A 20,721-nucleotide genomic window follows, 5' to 3' on the forward strand; every position below is an offset into this window, starting at 1 on the left:
GGTGGGGGGGTTCGGGGGGAGGGGGGGTTCGGGGCAGGTAAGGAAGGTGGGGGGGGAGGAAGGTGGGGGTTCGGGGAGGGAGGAAGGTGGGGGGGTTCAGGGGAGGGGGGGGAGGGCAGGTAAGGAAGGTGGGGGGGAGGAAGGTGGGGGTTCGGGGAGGGAGGAAGGTGGGGGTTCGGGGAGGGAGGAAGGTGGGGGGGTTCGGGGAGAGGGGGCGTTCGGGCGGGTAAGGAAGGTGGGGGGGAGGAAGGTGGGGAGGTTCTGGGGGAGGGGGGCGGTTTGGGGAGGAGGAGGAAGGTGGGGGGTTTTGGGGGGAGAGAGGAAGGTGGGGAGTTTGGGGGGGCGGGTAAGGAAGGTGGAGGGGGAGGAAAGTGGGGGTTCAGGGAGGGAGGAAGGTGGGGGGGAGGAAGGTGGGGAGGTTCGGGGGGAGGGTGGGCGGTTTGAGGGGAGGAGGAAGGTGGGGGGTTTTGGGGGGGAGAGAGGAAGGTGGGGGTTCGGGGGGGGAGGAAGGTGGGGGGTTCGGGGGGTAAGGAAGGTGGGGGGGAGGGTGGGTGGTTCGGGGGGGAGGGTGGGTGGTTCGGGGGGGAGGGTGGGGGTTCGGGGGGGCGGGGTGGAGGAGGAAGGTGAAGGGGGGGTGGTCGGATTGGGGAGGAAGGTGAGGGGTTCGGGGGGGGAGGAAGGTGGGGGATTCGGGGGGGAGGGTGGGGGTTCGGGGGGGAGGATGGTGGGGGGGTTCGGGGGGGAGGGTGGGGGTTCGGGGGGGGAGGAAGGTGGGGGTTCGGTGGGGGTGGGGTTGAGGAGGAAGGTGAAGGAGGGTGGTCGGGTTGGGGGCTCTGCCGTCTCCCATTGGCCGGAATCATCCTGCAATACAGTCTGATTGGCCCCAGCTCTAGATTCCCGCTTTGGGGCTGTACTTTGCCCAGAGACTACTGTCTCTCAGACGCTGCTCGATCAATGCCTCTGCTTTGCTGTCAAATCCGCAAACATTCTCAAACACCTGACTTTTAAAATGAACCGTAACTTCTTGTTTCTCCTTCAGGAGATCCATCTGCGCGGCAATAACAGTGCCAAAAACCTTCCTGAAACTCCAGTATGTTGACGTGCAGCCCGCGAGCGAGTGAAGGCCACGAACTGATGCTAATCAGTGGCTTCGCGCTCTGCAAGGTTTGCGACCAGCTCCTGCAAAGTTTACCTGCCAGATTTTCCAAAGGACGTGAATTAATGGCCCTGGACCCGTTCTGCGGGGGGGTGGGTGTGGTTATTTACGGCTCCCGGTCCCAGGGCTGTGGAAATGTGAGGGCTCCGCTCTCATAGTCAAGCTCAACGCCGGGCGTTGAGGGCGTGTCGGGGACAAAGGTCAGCTTGGCTCAGGTAACAGCCTCCTGGGCTCCAGTTTCCTCCCTCAGTACCCAGGCTGCAGGCAGCTGGAGAGGGGGAGAGAGAGAGGGAGAGGGGGAGAGAGAGAGGGAGAGGGGGGGGAGAGAGGGAGAGGGGAGAGGATCACACAGGCAAATTGACATATCTCAGTATGCCTGAGTGAGGGATGTGCAGCGTATCTGTATCCAACAGAGACACTCTGTCCCTGAACTGTTGGAGGAATTCACAGGCTATCAACCGTTACCACACTATTGCCAAAATACAGCGACTTGCATTTATACAGCGTTTGGGATGAGATGAATTATGCCGGTGCGCCTCCCAGGAGGATTTCAAGGCAAGGTTTGACACCAGCCACACCAGTCAACAATATGGGCAGGTGGCCAAAAACCTGGAGTGTCACAGTCATGAATGTATAGCACAGAAAAGGCCCTTCAGCCCATCACATCTGCGTCGGTCAAAAAGTGTGGTGGCTGTAGATCTGTGTAGATGCAATACAACTGAGCAAGCACTAGAGGGAGCACGGGAGAGCTATAAATACAGAGGGACAGGAAGTGAGTGCACACTTCACAGAAGGGAGAACTGGTAGCAAGACACAGGGAGCAAGACACAGACAGACAGGCAGGCAGGCAGCATTTGAGGTAGCTGTAAGTTAAGCTCTGAAGACAGAACAAACTCACAATAAAGCATCTACTTCCACCTTCGAGACTACGAGCTTTATTAAGACGCAAGGAACAACATCTACACAGATCTACAATCACCAAAGGACCACCATTTCCCAGTACCTCCTCTGCATTGGCATCGCAAGTGAGCATCTAAATACTTCTTAAATGGTCTCTACCTCCACCACGCTTTCAGGCAGAGAGTTCCGGACCCCCACCACCCTTCCAATCTGTGCCCCTCACCTCCTTGATCCGATTACGAGCGGGAATGGTTCCGCCCTTACTCCCCCTCTCCCCCCTCAACTTCGTCTGGGGCGAAATGTGACATTGAGGTAGCAGTCGCCCCAATTTTAAAATAAATTTAGAGTACCCAATTATTTCTTTCCAATTAAGGTTGCACTTTAGCATGGCCAATCCACATCTTTGGGTTGTTGTGGGGGGGGGGGGGGGGGGGGGTGAGACCCACGCAGACACGGGGAGAATGTGCAAACACCACACGGACAGTGACCCGGGGCCGGGTTCGAACCCGGGTCCTCGACGCCGCGAGGCTGCAGGGCTAACCACTGCGCCACTATGCAGCCCAAGTCTCCCCAATATTTAATTGGAAGAAACGTCCCCTCATCCGGCACTGGTTGATTGTTTAGCAAGTGGGGGGGGGTCGAGGGAGGTGGCGGTGAGGTAGAGCTGGGTGTCAACAGCCGCGATGTGGTAACAACGCTGTGTTTTCAAATCTTGCAGAGGGGTAGCATGTAGGTTTGAAATAGGAGAGAGCGAAGGATAGGGGAGAGCTTGGGGGAACCAGCGGGAAAGGTGTGGGACCAGGAAGAGAACCCATTGTAAGTGGTTCTCTGGCTACGATTAGACCATAAGAGAAGTAGGCCGTTCGGCCCATCGAATCTGCTCTGTCATCCAATGAGATCATGACTGATCAGATATTGATAATCCGCAACTCCACTATCCCACCTTACAGCCCTCGATTCTCTCACGGATTCAAAATCTGTCTCTCTCGGCCTTGAACACACTTAACGCCCCGGCCTCTACAGCTCTCTGAGGTAAAGTATTCCACAGATTCACTCCCCTCTGAGAGAAGAAATTCCTCCTCATCTCTGTCTGAAATGGGGCGACCCCCTCACTCTGAGATTCTGCCCTCTGGCCCCCGACTCTCCCACAAGGGGAAACAACCTCTCAGCATCGACCCTGTCAAACCCCCCGAGAATCCGATATGCCTCAATAAGGTCGCCTCTCATTCTTCTAAACTCCAACGAGCACAGGCCCAAACGACTCAACCTCTCCTCATAAGAATATCCCTCCACACCGGGGAAAGATCCATCAGCAGAGCAGAGGAGATCCTCCAGGAGTCCTGACCAATATTTAAGAGGCCCCACACTACTCCTGATCCTTGATAACCCTGACCCATTGCTCCAACACTGTTATTCCCGGTCTCCATGACGCAGTGATTCTATTCTTTCCGGTTCTGATATTCCATCAATTTCTCTACTCTTATGTGTTCCTAGCATGTCACGTCTGGAGTAATTAATTTTGATGTCTCTGCCATCCCCAATTCCGTTTACACCTGATCGTTCATTCCTCCTCCCTTCCATTCCAGTTCGGTTATTCTCAGTCCTTACGCTGCAGGCTCAAGCGACTGAAAATCGGTAAGCCGGCCCTCACCGTGTTTGCTGCTACTGGGAGCTTGGGATGCGCCAACTGACCAATGCGTCACCCACATCCCAACGGGCACTGCCCTCCGAGTATAAAAACGCCATGGGAGGGTCGGAGGCGTCAAAAGGCGCCAGTTAAATGCAAATCTTGCTTGGGGCTGCCAGTGGTTCGCACTGTTGCTTCACGGCACCAGGGTCGCAGGTTCGATTCCGACCTCGGGTCTGTGCGGAGTCTGCGCGTTCTCCCCGTGTCTGCGTGCGTTTCCTCCGGGCGCTCCGGTTTCCTCCCACAGTCCGAAGATGCGCAGGTTAGGTGGGGTTACGGGGATAGGGCGGGGGAGTGGGGAGTGGGCCTCTGTCGGCTGCTCTTTCAGAGGGTCGGTGCAGACTCGACGGGCTGAATGGCCTCTTTCTGCACTGCGGGGGTTCTACGGAATTGCGGTAAAAAGTATTCCTGGCGGTTTCCTTACATCCTGGCTCCCCGCCCCACGCTCCAGCTATCGACGTGGTGCACTGCCTTCCCACTCCAACGAAGAGACTCAAACTGGTAGCCAAACAGGGCAGGACGGTGGCGCAGAGGGTTAGCCCTGCTGCCTCACGGCGCCGAGGTCCCAGGTTCGATCCCGGCTCTGGCTCACAGTCCGTGTGGAGTTTGCACATTCTCCGCCGTGGGTTTCGGCCCAAAAGATGTGCAGGCTGGGTGGGTTGGCCACGCTAAATTGCCCCTTCATTGGAAAATAATAATTGGGTACTCTAAATTTATTTTTAAAAAAACTAGTAGCCAAACTGCAGCCCACCCCCAACAACACCGCACCCCGCCCTCCCTCCTCCCTGCAATTTGTATCTGGGTGAGGAGGAACGTTCAAAGAAAATGAGGAAAACATTTTTAATGATGAGTTTTCTCTCAGGGTCACACAGTCGAATCCCGGGGCTGACCCTGGAGGGTGAGCTGATTATCGTAATTTATTCTCATTGTGGATCATTCCCCATGTCTTTTTGTCTCTCTCTCTCTCTTGATTCTCCTTATTCACATTCTGCTGCTGATGCTGTGGGAGGCGTGTCATTCTGTCAGTGTGCCAGAGGCTGGACCTTGCCTCTGTCTGTCTCTCTCTCTCTCTCTCGCAGTGAGTGTGCTCTGCCTCCAAGGGTGGCCGTTTCCCCACAGCCTCCCTCCTGCCTTGTCGACAGCAGCCAGCATCAGCAGCAATCGCCCGAGGGACCAGCGGTCTCCCCCTTTCTCTCTCTCTCTCTCTCGTGTGTGAGAAACAGGAACGGCAGCTCTCAAAATCCCGTGAGTAATCGCCCCCCCCACCCCCCAATCCCCTTTTGCACTGGCATCGAAAGCTTCCCTGTCTCTTACAACCAGACACACAGGCAACGCCGGGCTGTTAAACGCGCATTCAGTGCATCATTATTTTCGGGAGAGGGCTCAGCTCATTCATTAAAGCAACCACCGATTTGAATTCACCCACCTTCCCTCCCTGTGACATCTCGGTTTTGGGATTTTTTTTTCTCCCCCCCCCTGTAAGAAACTTCCAATTTTAAGAGCATTCCCAGAGAGATCATTTCATATTTCCTCCCTTTTCTTTATTGTGGCCGGTTGCATCTGAGAAATAACGATTGTGTAAAAAATAAATAAATCTGTGTGCAGCAGGGGGTTCTTGTGCACTCAATCAAGTGACATTAGAGAGCACAGGGTCGGAGGGAGGGAGGGGGTGTGAGGAAATCATGCTGAACCTTCAGGAGATCACTGCTTAGGCCTCGGCTGGGCTATTCCGCACACCACACTTTACAGAGGATGCCAAGGCCTTAGGAGTAGTGGAGACTTACTATCGTGATACCTGAGGGACTTGGCTCAAAGTGTGCTCCAACCAGCACCTTATCAAATGCAGACAGGATGCCCCAGGTCAGGCGCAGTGTGTCACCAAAGTGCTCCTCCTTAAAAAGAATATAAATTAAAGTATTTTATCTAAATTTGCAAGTGACAGGTTTCAGGGATCTGGTTAAGAGTGAGGAGGCTAGTTCGGACCCCTCCGGAGGAATCGCACAGCATGGAATCAGGGCCATCAGAGTGAAGGAGGAGGCCGTTTGGCCCTTCTGTGGCCGTGCTGGCTCTCTGCGAGAGCAGCTCAGGGCCCCCTGCCTCTCCCCTGTGGACCCCTGCAGATTTTTCCTCTTCCAGGTAATCGGCCGGTTCTCCTTTGAAGGGCTTGATTGAATCCACTCCCCTTCGTCAGGGGCTGTTTAGCACACTGGGCTAAATCGCTGGCTTTGAAAGCAGACCAAGGCAGGCCAGCAGCACGGTTGGATTCCCGTACCTGCCTCCCTCGAACAGGCACCGGAATGTGGCGACTAGGGGCTTTTCACAGTAACTTCATTGAAGCCCTACTCGTGACAATAAGCCATTTTCATTTCATTTTCATTTCGTCCAGATAGTGCATCCCAGACCACAAGGTGTAGCAGGAGGAGGCCATTCAGCCCATTGAGTCTGCTCCGCTATTCAACGGGATCACAACTGAGGTGAAATGATAATCCTCCGCTACCGAGCTGAAATGATAATCTTCCGCTCCCACTTTCCCGCCCGACCACTCGCAGCGGGAAGGAAAAAGTCATTCCTCATTCCGTCTTCCTAACCTGTGTTGTTCACTTTACAAAATCAGTGTCCTCTATTATGGGCCAGGGTTTAGAGAACCCCAAAGTGTATCATGGAGTTCACCTGACCCACAACTTTGAATAGATTGTGGTATGGGGAGCACGCGGCCCACTCTACAGGGGTGGCACAGCAGAAATGGAAAAGTATTTTTTGAAGCAAAACCATGGGCGAGATTCTCCGCAAATGCGGAGAGTCGTAAAGGCTGCCGTGAAACTGGCCGTGTTTCGCGGCAGCCTTCACGCCCGTTCCCGGGACCCGATTCTCCCCCCCCCCCACCATCGGGGCTAGGAGCGGGACCCCGGGAATCACGGCGTCGCGGCCTTAACGACCGTTGTTAAGGCCGCGCGCCAAGATGACGCGCGACTGGCGTCTGTATGACGTCAGCCGCGCATGCGCAGGTTGGAGCCGGCTCCAACCCGCGCATGTGAAGGTGACATCATCACACCATTGACGTTCCGCATTTCTCCACCGCCGCCCGACAAGATGTGGCGGCTTGATCTTGCCGGGCGGCGGAGGGGAAATAGTGCGTCCCTTTTGGACGCAGGCCCGACGATCGGTGGGCACCGATCGCGGGCCTGTCCCCTCCCGAGCACAACGGTGGTGCTCCCGCCCCAAACGGGCATCCAGCGCCCGTTTTTATGACGGCAGCGAGCAGGCGTGTTTGCTGCCGTGAAAAAACGGGCGTAAAGGCCCGGCCGCTCGGCCCATCGGCCGCGGAGAATCGCCGCTCGCCGTAAAAAACCGCGAGCGGCGATTCGTGACGTGGGTCGGGCGAGGGGGGGGGGGGGAGAATAGTGGGAGGGCGCAAAAAATGTCGGGAGGCCCTCCCGCTATTCTCCCAACCGGCGTGGGCAGCGGAGAATACCGCCCCATGTTTATTCTATGAACTCAAGTTAGCCTTTTTAAAACATACAGTGAACATCTTAGCAACCATTAATTCAAATACAACCCCCAGAGAATGCAACACTAAGTAATCCTTAATAACTTCCCAAACAACATCCAGAAGACAAAAGAAACACCTTTTAACTGAAGCAGCACATCAGGTTTACATTCTCTACTGAGAGCATTTCTAATTCTGAATTCACCAAATGATCAAGAGATAGTCTTTTCATGGCAGAGAGATCAGCAGCACACCTGCTTGGCCTGGCTTCAGCTCCAACACTGAAAACGAAACTAAACCACACCCTGCAGCAAACAGCCTAAAACGAAAGTAAAAAGCTGACAGACACTCCACCCACAAAAAAGCTCCGCCCACTCTCATGACATCACTGCAGTAATATGAGCAGCCAAACATTTCTTAAAGCGACATTCTCGTGACACCTCCGTTTGGCTCTATCTGCCCTGTCCAGAAGCCGTCCACCTCCCCCCCCCCCCCCACCCCCGTCGTAAAAAAACTCTAATCCACAAATTAAACAAAAAAAATTAAGACAGCCCCTAGTGTTACTAAAACAAAACACCAAAAAGAAACTTAATTAATTAAATCAAAATAGCCTGCCCCGGGATGGTGATGGACCCCAGCCCCCTCAGCGGCCGTTAGTTACGTAACGCCTGAACCATGTCAGTGGACTCCACTTTCTCCCTCTTCAAAGCCACCCAGCTTTTATAGGTATGCAAATCGTTGGAGGTGGCAGAATATTACAAAGGGAGGTTTTAGCGTTTTGTAAAAGCTCTTTCACGGGATGTGAGCGTCGCAGGCTGGGCCAGTATTTATGGCCCACCCCTAATTGCCCTTGAGGGGCAGTTATGAGTCAACCATATTGGGCAGCACGGTAGCATGGTGGTTAGCATAAATGCTTCACAGCTCCAGGGTCCCAGGTTCGATTCCCGGCTGGGTCACTGTCTGTGCGGAGTCTGCACGTCCTCCCCGTGTGTGCGTGAGTTTCCTCCGGGTGCTCCGGTTTCCTCCCACAGTCCAAAGATGTGCGGGTTAGGTGGATTGGCCATGCTAAATTGCCCGTAGTGTCCTAAAAAGTAAGGTTAAGGGGGGGGTTGTTGGGTTACGGGTATAGGGTGGATACGTGGGTTTGAGTAGGGTGATCATTGCTCGGCACAACATCGAGGGCCGAAGGGCCTGTTCTGTGCTGTACTGTTCTATGTTCTATGTCTATATTGCTGTGGGTCTGGAGCCTCACTTCGGCCAGACCAGGGTAAGGACGGCAGATTTCCTTCCCTAAAGGATATTAGTGGACCAGATGGGTTTTAATGACAATCGACAATTGGCTTCATGGTCATTAGACTTTTAATTCCAGATTCTTTTTATTGAATTCATATTCCTCCGTGGTGGGATTGGAACCCTGGTTCCCAGAGCTCTAGATTACTAACCCACTGACGATACCCACTACACCACTGCCTCCCTGCTAGTACCATACACGACCACACCTGGAAAACTGCAAACAATTTTTATCTGAGGAAAGATATACCGGCATTGGAGACAGTCCAGAGGAGGTTCGCTAGCTTGATCCCGGGTATGGAGGGGGTTTCTTCTAAGGAATAAGTTCCAAAAATTGGTGGGGTGGTAAATAGTGAGGAGGATATGGCCTTCGTTTCCAGGAGGTTATAGACGGGCTGATCAGTGGCAAATGGAATTCAATCCGGATAAGTGTGAGGTGATGCACTTGGGCAGGACAAACAAGGCAAGGGGAAAACAGGATAAAGGGCAGGACCCTGGATGCACCGAGGGTCAGAGGGACCTTGGTGTGTCTGTACACCCGTCCCTTAATACAACAGAGCCGGTGGATACTTGCCTTTATTAGCCGAGGTATAGAGTTTGAGAGCAGGGAGGTTATGCTGGAACTGTATAAAACACTGATTAGGCCACAGCTCAGAGTATTGTGTGAAGCTCTGGAATCCACAGTATAGGAGGGATGTGACAGCACTGGAAAGGGTGCAGAGGAGATTTACCAGCATGTTGCCTGGGCTGGAGAGATTTAGTTATGAAGAGAGATTGGATAGACTGGGATTGTTTTCCTTGGAGCAGAGGAAACTGAGGGGAGACATGGTTGAGGTGAATAAAATTGCGAGGGGCGTTGATAGAGTAGACAGGAAGAAACCTTTCTCCTTGGTGGAAGGATCAATGACCAGGGGGCACAGATTTAAGGTAAGAGGCAGGAGGTTTCGAGGGGATGTGAGGGAAATCCTTTTCACCCAGAGGGTGGTGGGAGTTTGGAACTCGCTGCCTGAAAGGGAGGTGGAGGCAGAGACCCTCATAACATTTGTGATCCCAGGGCAGACATGGCTATGGATCAAGTGCTGGGAAATGGGATTAGGATGGTTAGGTGGTTGTTTCTGACTAGCACAGACCCAATGGGTCGAAGGGCCTTATCTGTGCTGTCTGACTCTATAAGAGGTTGAGTAGGTCGGGGCCTGTGCTCATTGGAGTTTAGAAGAATGAGAGATGACCTTATTGAGACATATCGGATTCTCAGGGGGTTTGACAGGGTGGATGCTGAGAGGTTGTTTCCCCCCCTTGTGGGAGAGTCTGGAACCAGAGGGCAGAGTCTCAGAGTGAGGGGGGTCGCCCCATTTCAGACGGAGATGAGGAGGAGTTTCTTCTCTCAGAGGGGAGTGAATCTGTGGAATTCTTTACCGCAGAGCGCTGTAGAGGCCGGGTCATAGACATAGAACATAGAACAGTACAGCACAGAACAGGCCCTTTGGCCCTCAATGTTGTGCCGAGCCATGATCACCCTACTCAAACCCACGTATCCACCCTATACCCGTAACCCAACAACCCCCCCTTAACCTTACTTTTTGTAGGACACTACGGGCAATTTAGCATGGCCAATCCACCTAACCCGCACATCTTTGGACTGTGGGAGGAAACTGGAGCACCCGGAGGAAACCCACGCACACGGGGAGGACGTGCAGACTCCACACAGACAGTGACCCAGCCGGGAATCGAACCTGGGACCCTGGAGCTGTGAAGCATTTATGCTAACCCCCATGCTACCCTGCTGCCCCGGTCGTTAAGTATGTTCAAGGCTGAGATGGACAGATTTTTATTCAGTGAGAGAATCAAGGGTAATGAGGATAAGGCGGGAAAGTGGAGTTGAGGATTATCGATATCAGCTCAGCCATGATCTCATCGAATGGCAGAGCTGGGTCGATGGGCTGAATGGCCTAATTCTGCTCCTACGTCTAACGGGGAAGACCCGGAGGGGATTTGTGAAGGGGTGACAATTGTGGGCGAATGTACTGAGGTTGCTGAATGTTATAACAATGCCCTCGGAGGGCCGGTAGGTGGAAGTGGTTGTGGCAATGGACGCGGAGAAGGCTTTCGACCGGGTCAAATGGGCGTATTGGTTCGAGGTGTTTGGGCGGCTCGGGTTTGGCAGGGGTATGTGGATTGGGTTCGGTTGCTGTATAAGGCGCCTGATCTCATCAAATGGCGGAGCAGGGTCGATGGGCCGAATGGGCTAATTTTGCTAATTCTTAGTTTTGCTAATTCTTTCTAAATCTCTGGTGTGTGTTCGGATGAACAAGTGGAGGGTTATTGAATGGGGGTATGTGGGGTGGGGTGGGGGGGGGTGTGTGTGTGGGGGGGGGGGGGGGTGGTTCGAGCTCCGTGTTTCTTTGCACGCGGATGATTTCCTGCTGTATACTTGGGACCCGGTCCAGAGCTTTGATAGGGATGTAGCGATTTTGAGGGAGTCTGGCTGCTTTTCGGGATATCTTTTCATAGAATCATAGAATCCCTGCAGTGCAGAAGGAGGCCATTCGGTCCATTGAGTCTGCACCGGCCTTTTCTGAAAGAGCAACCCACCCAAGCCCAATCTCCGTCCCTATCCCGATACCCCCTTGACCTACCCTGCACGTCTTTGGACTGTGGGAGGAAACCGGAGCACCCGGAGGAAACCCACGCGCATACGGGGAGAACGGGCAAATCCCCGCACAGGCAGACAGTCACTCAAGGCCGGAGTTGAACCCAGGTCCTGGCGCTGAGAGGCAGCAGTGCTAACCACCGTGCCCACCAAGTAAAAGTCCCTCACGTCTGGTGCCATTTGAGTAAATTCTCCTCTGCACCCTCTCTAATGCCTGAACGACCACCTCGGGTACCATGTTTTACAACATTGGTGATTGTGGCTCTCCAACTCCTCGATAGCAGCCAACATCCCAATGTTCTCGGATCTAGCATCTCTTCTGCTTCTTAAGCTGTCAAAGTATCTCTTCCTTTGTCTCAGTAAGAAGTCTTCCAACACCAGGTTAAAGTCCAACACTAGCTTTCGGAGCACTGCTCCTTCCTCAGGTGAATGAGTAATCATTCCTCCACATCATTCCTTTGTCTCGTTCTTGCTCTACTACCCTCCATTTTACCCCTCGCTGCCAGATGTTTTCTTATTCATTTCCTTTGGGATTTCATTTCGGGGCGTCGCTGGTTAGGCCCATCATTTATTGCCCATCCCTAATTGCCCTTAACCTCCCTCTGAAATATTTAGTTTAAGAGGCAGATTTGAATCTGCTATGATCTTATTAAATGGTGGAGCGGGCTACTGTTTGTTCGTAACCTGGAATCGCACGTAGGCCAGACCAGGTTAAGAAAGGCAGATTTCTTTCCCGAAAGGGGACATTTTATTTTTCCTTTCAAGGAACAACGGTTCCATGGGACTTTTAATTCCAGATGCACATAGAACAGTACAGCACAGAACAGGCCCTTCGGCCCTCGATGTTGTGCCGAGCAATGATCACCCTACTCAAACCCACGTATCCACCCTATACCCGTAACCCAACAACCCCCCCCTTAACGTTACTTTTTAGGACACTACGGGCAATTTATCATGGCCAATCCACCTAACCCGCACATCTTTGGACCGTGGGAGGAAACCGGAGCACCCGGAGGAAACCCACGCACACACGGGGAGGACGTGCAGACTCCGCACAGACAGTGACCCAGCCGGGAATCGAACCTGGGACCCTGGAGCTGTGAAGCATTTATGCTAACCACCATGCTACCATCCTGCAGCTCAGAAACCACGGACTGGATTCTCCGCTCCTGCGGCTGAGTGACGGCTCGTCCGGAGAACCCGCGGGAGGCTCACTGTGAAAAAAAAATCGGGGCGAACCCTAGATCGATTCCGGTACCGGTGAGGGGCTAGCACCGGCGCCGACTGAAACCCCCGCCTCCCGTGCCGAAAACGGCCGGAAAATGGCCATATCCCGTGCCGCACATGCGCACGCCGACGACCTGCAGCGGTCACGCCGTACCACGCGGCACCGGCCGTGATCAGACCCAACCCGCCATCCACAACCCCACAGCTCACCCTCTGGCCACTCCCCCCATCGGTCCCCCCAGCCCTCGCACAAGCCCCCCCCCCGCCCCGGCCACGGATCACGGCCGAGTGTGGCGCGCTGGACGCAGTCCGCACAGGCTGGCGGAGGGAATGAAGGCGGACGTTTAGAGGTGAAATGCGTTGCCATTGTCATTGGCGGGTCGGGTCCAGGCGGTAGAGATGACGGTGTTGCCGAAGTTTTTGTTTGCGTTCTAAAACCTCCCGGTTTTTACGCTCAAGTCCTTTTGCAGGAAGGTTAATGGGATCATCTCGAGGTTTGCCTGGGCGGGGATGGCCCCGCGGGTTAGGAGGGTGTTTTTGGAGAGGGATCAACTGGAGAGGGGGGGAATGGGGAGGGTTGCCGAGATTCTCGAGTTATTATTGGGCAGCTAATATTGCAAAGGTTAGGAAATGGGCCGTGGAGGAAGGGTCAGTTTGGGGGCGGGTGGAGGTGACTCCGTGTACGGGGACCAACCTGAGGGTGCTGTTGTTGACATCCCCTTCCATTCCCGCCGGTCAGATACTCCCCCAGCCCAGTGGGTGGTGGTATCAGTGCCTAGGGTTTCAAACACCAGTGTCGACAGTGCTTTCGATTGGAAGGTATGTCTCTGTGGGTGCCGATTTGCGCCAATCGTAGGTTTGCTCTGGCGGGGATCGGCACAAGGGTCCGGGAGTGGCGGCAGATAGGGATGGAATATTTTAGGGATTTGTTTGGAGGAGGGAAGTTTGTAGGCCTGGAGGAGCTGAAGGGGAACGGGTTTAGATATCTGCAGGTTGGGGACTTCATGAGAAAGGAGGCGCCATCGTTTCCGATGCTGCTAACATAGAACATAGAACAGTACAGCACAGAACAGGCCCTTCGGCCCTCGATGTTGTGCCGAGCAATGATCACCCTACTCAAACCCACGTATCCACCCTACACCCGTAACCCAACAACCCCCCCCTTAATCTTACTTTTTAGGACACTACGGGCAATTTAGCATGGCCAATCCACCTAACCCGCACATCTTTGGACTGTGGGAGGAATCCGGAGCACCCGGAGGAAACCCACGCACACACGGGGAGGACGTGCAGACTCCGCACAGACAGTGACCCAGCCGGGAATCGAACCTGGGACCCTGGAGCTGGGAAGCATTCGTGCTAACCACCATGCTACCGTGCTGCGGAATAAGATTCTGTCTGAGGGTGAGATAGGGGAGGGCAAGGTTGTGGATGGGGAGCTGTTGAAGAGGGAGAGAGTATGGAAGGATGCGAGGCCCTCAAGCGTGGAGACCTGGATCAATGACATGGCGGGTTTCATTAAGCTAGAGAAGATCAAATTCGCCCCTGAGAGGGTCGGTACAAGGGTTCTTTAGGCGGTGGCAACCTTTTCTCGACTTTCTGGCTCAACGATAGGGTGCTGGGACAGTAGCAGCAGCAACCCGGGGGGGTGGGGGGAAGGGGGAGGGAAAAGGTGTGGTGGGGGGGGGGCAGACGATGACTATGTTTGTTTATTTAATTTAAATTTATTTTTAAGTTCTTCTGTTGTTCATTGGGGTTGGGGGGGTGGGGGGATGTGATACATGCGTCGATACGGTCTGGGGGTGATACAGTTATTATGGGTTATTTTGTTGCATTTCATTGTTTGTCGTTACGTTTTATATTTTCTGTAAAAAATTCCAATAAAAATTATATTAAAAAAAAAGAAGAGGGAGAGAGTGTTCCCGTGGAGGAGGTTAGGCTCAATGGGAGGAGGAGTTGGGTGGGGCGTGTGTGTGTGGGGGGGGGGGGGGGGGGTTGGCAGTGGAGTGTGGTGAAGCTCTGCGAAGGGTGAATACGTCCTCGTTGTGTGGCTTGACTAGGCCTTGTCCAATTTAAAGTGGTGCACAGGGCCAACATGAGAGTGCCCAGGATGAGTGGGTTCGTTCCAGGGCCCGCAGCTCATCCAGGTACCTTTTAAAGGATGTGAGGCAGCCCACCTGCACCACCCTCCCAGGTAGTGCGTTCCAGACCCTCACCACCCTCTTGGAGCAAAGGTTTTCCCTCTAATCCCCCTTAAACCTCCCGCCCCCTCACCTTGAACTTGTGCCCTCTCGTAACTGACCCTGAACTAAAGGGACCTGATATGCCATCAATAAGCACACGACGAGTGGTGAACGTAACTGAGGCTTTAATACACTAAACGGAAAGCCTCCTGGCCTCTGATCCCGAACTGGAGACCAGCCACCTTTATACCGCGCCCGAGGGGGGGCGGAGCCAGCAGGCAGTAGTTTACCACATCACATTAATACATTGGCAGTTTACCACAGTACACCTACTACATACTACAGTGGTTCAGACCCAGCAGGGACAAGCCCAGACATGTGGCTGCTCAGCGATTCTGCGTTGCCGCGCGTCCTGAAGGCCGCCTTGGAGAATGCTTACCCGGAGATCAGAGGCTGAATGCCCTTGACTGCTGAAGCGATCCCCCGACTGGAAGGGAAGATTCAGGGGCTGAAGGGGCTAAACCAGGGGCTGGTTTAGCACACTGGGCTAAATAGCTGGCTTTTAAAGCAGACCAAGGCAGGCCAGCAGCACGGTTCAATTCCCGTACCAGCCTCCCCGAACAGGCACCGGAATGTGGCGACTAGGGGCTTTTCACAGTAACTTAGTTGAAGCCTACTCGTGACAATAAGCCATTTTCATTTCATTTCATTTATGTAAAAGTACAACAATACAATACAATACAGTGGTTTACCACAGGAACATCTCCTCCCTATCCATGCTCCTCATAATCTTGCACACCTCGATCAGGTCACCGCCCTCAATCTTCTCTGCTCCGGTGAAAACAGAGAGGCTGACCTGTTGGCCTTTGCCTCCCTGGGAGCCCGGAGATGGATTCTGTTGCGCCGGGACTCGGAGCTGTCAAAGGCAGGGGTACGGGTGAGCCACGTGGCAGTGTTTCTGCATTTGGAAAAGACAGAGTTCTTCATTCGAGGTTCCGAGGAGGAGGTCACCTCGAGGCGGAAGCAGTTCACCAACATCTTTAAGGAGCATTGACCTGTCAGCGGCGGGGGTGGACGGGAGGGGTGGGAGTGAGGAGGGGGGGGGGGGGGGGGGGGGGGGGGGGGTTTGTTTTATTTTTTGTCTGGGTGGGGATAGGCTGAAAAATTGGAGAAGGGTGAGACAGGCCAGGCTCGTATCCGCTGGAGTATAGAAGACGAAGAGGTGACTTGATTGAGACATCAAAGATCCTGAGGGGAATCGACAGGGTGGATGTGGGGAGAATATTTCCTCTTGTGGAACAATCTAGAACTCGGGGTCACTGTTTAAAAATAAGGGGATGGCCATTTAAGATACAGATGAGGAGAAATGTTTTCCCTCAGCGGGTCGTGAGTCTCTGGAACTCTCTTCCACAAAAGGCAGTGGGAGGAGAATCATCGAACATTTTTTTTTTTTAAATTTAGACTACCCAATTATTTTTTCCAATTAAGGGGCAATTTAGTGTGGCCAATCCACCTACTCTGCACATTTTTGGGTTGTGGGGGCGAAACCCACGCAGACACGGGGAGAATGTGCAAACTCCACACGGACAGTGACCCAGAGCCGGGATCGAACCTGGGACCTCAGCGCCGTGAGGCGGTTGTGCTAACCACTAGGCCACCGTGCTGCCCCTTGTTGAACATTTTTAAGATGTGGAGATGCCAGAGACGCCACACCCCCACTACTTGCCTTCAAACAATCGCGCAGCCTCAAACAAACCATTGTTTGCAGCAAACTATCCAGCCTTCAGAACAGCGACCACGACACCACACAACCCTGTCAGGGCAATCTCTGCAAGACGTGCCAGATCATCGACATGGCTACCCACCATTACATGTGAGAACACCACCCACCAGGTACACGGTACATACTCGTGCGACACGGCCAACGTTGTCTACCTCATACGCTGCAGGAAAGGATGTCCCGAAGCGTGGTACATTGGCGAGATCTTGCAGACGCTGCGACAACGAATGAACGGACATCGCGCGACAATCACCAGGCAGGAATGTTCCCTTCCAGTCGGGGAACGCTTCAGCAGTCAAGGGCATTCAGCCTCTGATCTCCGGGTAAGCGTTCTCCAAGGCAGCCTTCAGGACGCGCGGCAACGCAGAATCGCTGAGCAGAAACTTATAGCCACGTTCCGCACACATGAGTACGGCCTCAACCGGGACCTGGGATTCATGTCACATTCACCCCCCACCATCTGGCCTGGGCTTGCAAAATCCTACCAACTGTCCCTGGCTTGAGACAATTCACACCTCTTTAACCTGGGGTTACCCCTATCTCCCACCCCTCCTTGCTCCTGCACGTCCCATTCAGTCACCCCCACCCCCGCTCACCAATGTAGAATGCCCCTCCCTCCGCCCCCCGAGTCCATCAATGCCTCGATATTTTAAAAACATCTAATCTGGCTTTCACAAACCCTCCTTCGAAACCCACCTCTCCGACCCAGCCAGCCTCCCGTCACCAATGGGCGAAAACTCCTCGTCGCCACTCGACGCCGAACCGCGTTCCATCCAGGGGCCCCGGGGCGTTTTCAACCACGTTGAAGGCGCTACGCAGGCGCAAGTTGTTGTTGGGTCGGCAAGCACACGGTGGTCTGTGTATTTAAGAATCTGACTTTTAAGGATTTGGAATTGGTGTTTGTGTGAAATCTGCACATGCTATTTTTAAAAAGCCAATTACTGCGGATGCTGGAATCTGACACGGAAACAGGAAATGCTGGAAAATCCCGGCAGGTCTGAAAGCGCCTGTGGAGAGAGCATGGAGAGAGCATGGGAGCTAACATTTCGAGTCTGGGTGACTCTTTGTCGGTTCGAGACTAACCCAGGCAAGGAGGGGGATTGGTAAACACAGCGCAGAAGGAGGACGTTATTTAGGCAATTTGCTCGGTCAGTTTTGTGGCCACAAGGGGGGACGGTTCGCTCCAGTTTGCTGGACAACTGGCTCGTGATGCGGAGCGAGGCCAACAGCGTGGGTTCAATTCCCCGTACCGGCTGAGGTTATCCATGAAGACTCCGCCTTCTTAACCTTGCCCCTCGCCTGAGGTGTGGTGATCCTCAGGTTAAATCACCACCAGTCAGCCCTCTCCCCCCTTCAAAGGGCAAAGCAGCCTGTGGTCATCTCAGATTGTGCTGACATTTACCTTTTTTATGGCCATTGCAAAGGGAACAGGAGGAGGCCATTCAGCCCCTCGATCCTATACAACCCTTTAATGAGATCATGGCTGACATGTGTCTTAACTCTCTATCTACCCTCCTGGGTTCTGCAATCCTTGGGCGAAATTCTCACCTACCTGGCGGGGCGGGGGGTCCCGGCGTAGTGGAGTGGCGCCAACCACTCCGGCGTCGGGCCTCCCCAAAGGTGCGGAAATCTCCGCACCTTTAGGGGCTAGGCCTGCGCCGGAGTGGCTCCCGCTCCGCCGACTGGCGCCAAAACTGGCACTAACGGCCTTTGGCGCTACGCCGATCGGCATTGGGGCTAGCCAAAAGGCCTTCGCCAGTCGGCATGAGTCCGCGCATGCACTGGAGCGTCAGCGGCCCCTGACTCCGCCATGGTGGAGGCTGTGGCGGCGGCGGAAGAAAAAGAGTGCCCCCACGGCACTGGCCGGCCGGCCGATCGGTGGGCCCCGATCGCGGGCCAGGCCACCGTGGGGGCCAGGCCACCGTGGGGGCACCCCCCCGGGGTCAGATCGCCCCGCGCCCCCCCCCCCCCCCCCAGGACCCCGGGGGCCCGCTCCCGCCGGCACAGAGGTGGTTGAAACCACGTCGACGGGAGAGGCCTGACAGCAGCGGGACTTCGGCCCATCGCGGGCCGGAGAATCGCCGTGGGGGGCGCGATTCCCGGGTGGCGGAGAATTACGGCCACAGCGGGAGTGGGATTTAGGCCGGCCCCGGGCGATTCCCCGACCCTGCGGGGGGTCGGAGAATTCCACCCCTTATTTAACAAATGTCTACCAATTTCAGTTGAACCATTTTCAATTGAACCCCAGCCTCACCTTTATCTGGGGTGGGGGGATTTCTATTCTCCCCACATTAAAGGTTAATAGCAAGAAATTATATCACCAATCAAATCCTTTAACTGCCTGAAACACCTCCGTTAAATCATGGACCCATTAATCTTCTAGACTCAAGGGTTTACACGCCTCATCTAAAGCAACCAGTTCTCAAAAGTTAACCCTTGTATCCCTGCTATCATTTTGTTGAATTGGAACTGGACCTTCCTCCAGGACCAGTAAATTCTTCCTGAGGTGCAGCGTCCATATCCGAATGTAGTTAGGCCCCACTGCCCTTCGTCTTAAGACCTGGGTGTTGTGGTAATGTCACTGGACTAGTAATCCAGAGGCCCAGGCTCATACTTCAGGAATGCTGTTCAAATCCCACTGAGGGACCTGGCGGAATTTAAATTCAGTTAATTAATTTATTAATTGTAAGAGTCCTTCCTGGTACTTTTTGTTCCCATTCCTTCCATAGAACATAGAACAGTACAGCACAGTACAGGCCCTTCGGCCCACGATGTTGTGCCGACCATTTATCCTAATCTAAGATCAACCTAACCTACACCTCTTCAATTTACTGCTGTCCATGTGTCTGTCTAAGAGTCGCTTAAATGTCCCGAATGACTCTGACTTCACCACCTCTGCTGGTAGTGCATTTCACACACCCACCACTCTCTGTGTAAAGAACCTACCTCTGACATCTCCCTATATCTTCCTCCAATCACCTTAAAATTATGTCCCTCTCCTCGGGGCGTGCCTTTTAGCAGAAGGCCCAGTTAAAACAGACACTGGGCGCGATTGACCGGTCACGTCATGTAGCAATGGGAGCGCAGTGTGGCCGCTAGATCCCGGATTAACCCACCCGCGGACGTCCCGACAGCAAAGACGCCTCGCATGATCGACCCAATCCCGTAAGGCGTCAGTATCAGGAACCTGCCCACAATGGGTGGGACTAAGTTGCACCCTCTCCCTCGTGTAAGTGGCCTTAAACCTACTTAAGGCCTCCTTATCCGGGAACGTTTCGGAGGTCGCAGCCGGGCGGCGTTCCGTACTGGCCTACAAGAATGTGGACCAGGCAGAATGGCACCCGGGGGGGGGGAGGCGTGGATCATCGGAGACCCCTGGGTGCCTCCCTGACCCGCCCCCTGGAACACGGGCACCTTGGCACTGCCACCCCGGCAAGTCAAACCCAGAGTCCTCAGAGTGGAGGAAGTAACTGAGTTGTATTTCCATCGCTGGATGAATGGGGAAAAATGGAAAACAAGGATTTTCACTGGGGGAGGGTGGGGGAGCAAGAGTCAAGGGGTGACGGGTGGGGGAGGGGGGGAAACAAAAGAGAGTGGGGCGAGGAAGGGAGGGCGGGCCGAGGAAGGGAGAGTGGGGTGGGGAGGGTTGACATTCTTGAGCTAAGAGCTAATAGACCCAGGGTTACTCACCGCATTTGAGTTGCAGGTCGGGTTCAGGGTGATGTGCTCTGGGGGAATTGTCCCAACAATGAAGCTGCTGGCTTTCGTGTGCTGCCTGTGCCGGCTCAGGTCAATGGGGGAACGGCCAGTCCCAGTGAGTCCGATCCAAGCACAGCCTCGCTCGAACTGGGATTTCCTCATCCAACCATCTCACACACACAGAGTCTGAGGAAATGCACTTTGTTCAAAATAACATCGACGGAGGTTGTGGGTGGGTGGGGGAGGGGTTGTGGGTGGGTGGGGGAGGGGTCGTGGGTGGTGGGTGAGGGGTTGTGGGTGGGTGGGTGAGGGGTCGTGGGTGGGTGGGTGAGGGGTCGTGGGTGGGTGGGTGAGGGGTCGTGGGTGGGTGAGGGGGCGTGGGTGAGTGAGTGGGTGAGGGGTCGTGGTGGGTGGGTGAGGGGTCGTGGGTGGGTGGGTGGGTGAGGGGTCGTGGGTGGGTGGGTGGGTGAGGGGTCGTGGGTGGGTGGGTGAGGGGTCGTGGGTGGGTGGGTGAGTGGGTGAGGGGTCGTGGGTGGGTGGGTGGGGTGAGGGGTCATGGTGGGTGGGTGGTGGGTGAGGGGTCATGGTGGGTGGGTGGTGAGGGGTCATGGGGTGGGTGGGTGGTGAGGGGTCGTGGGTGGGTGGGTGGGGTTGGTGAGGGG

At 54.5% G+C, this 20,721-nt stretch overlaps 1 protein-coding gene across 1 annotated transcript in view; it reads left to right on the plus strand.

The window, feature by feature from the left end:
* Window positions 1–4,785: 4,785 nt before the first annotated feature.
* Window positions 4,786–20,721, plus strand: part of LOC119957859 (spectrin beta chain, non-erythrocytic 4-like) — a 225,308-nt gene continuing 209,372 nt past the window's right edge. Inside the window, 1 exon segment of the mRNA XM_038786016.1 lies at window positions 4,786–4,988. The gene's annotated coding sequence lies outside the window, so the exon portion shown is untranslated.

Source organism: Scyliorhinus canicula, chromosome 27, assembly GCF_902713615.1.
Source record: "Scyliorhinus canicula chromosome 27, sScyCan1.1, whole genome shotgun sequence".
Classification (NCBI taxonomy): domain Eukaryota; kingdom Metazoa; phylum Chordata; class Chondrichthyes; order Carcharhiniformes; family Scyliorhinidae; genus Scyliorhinus; species Scyliorhinus canicula.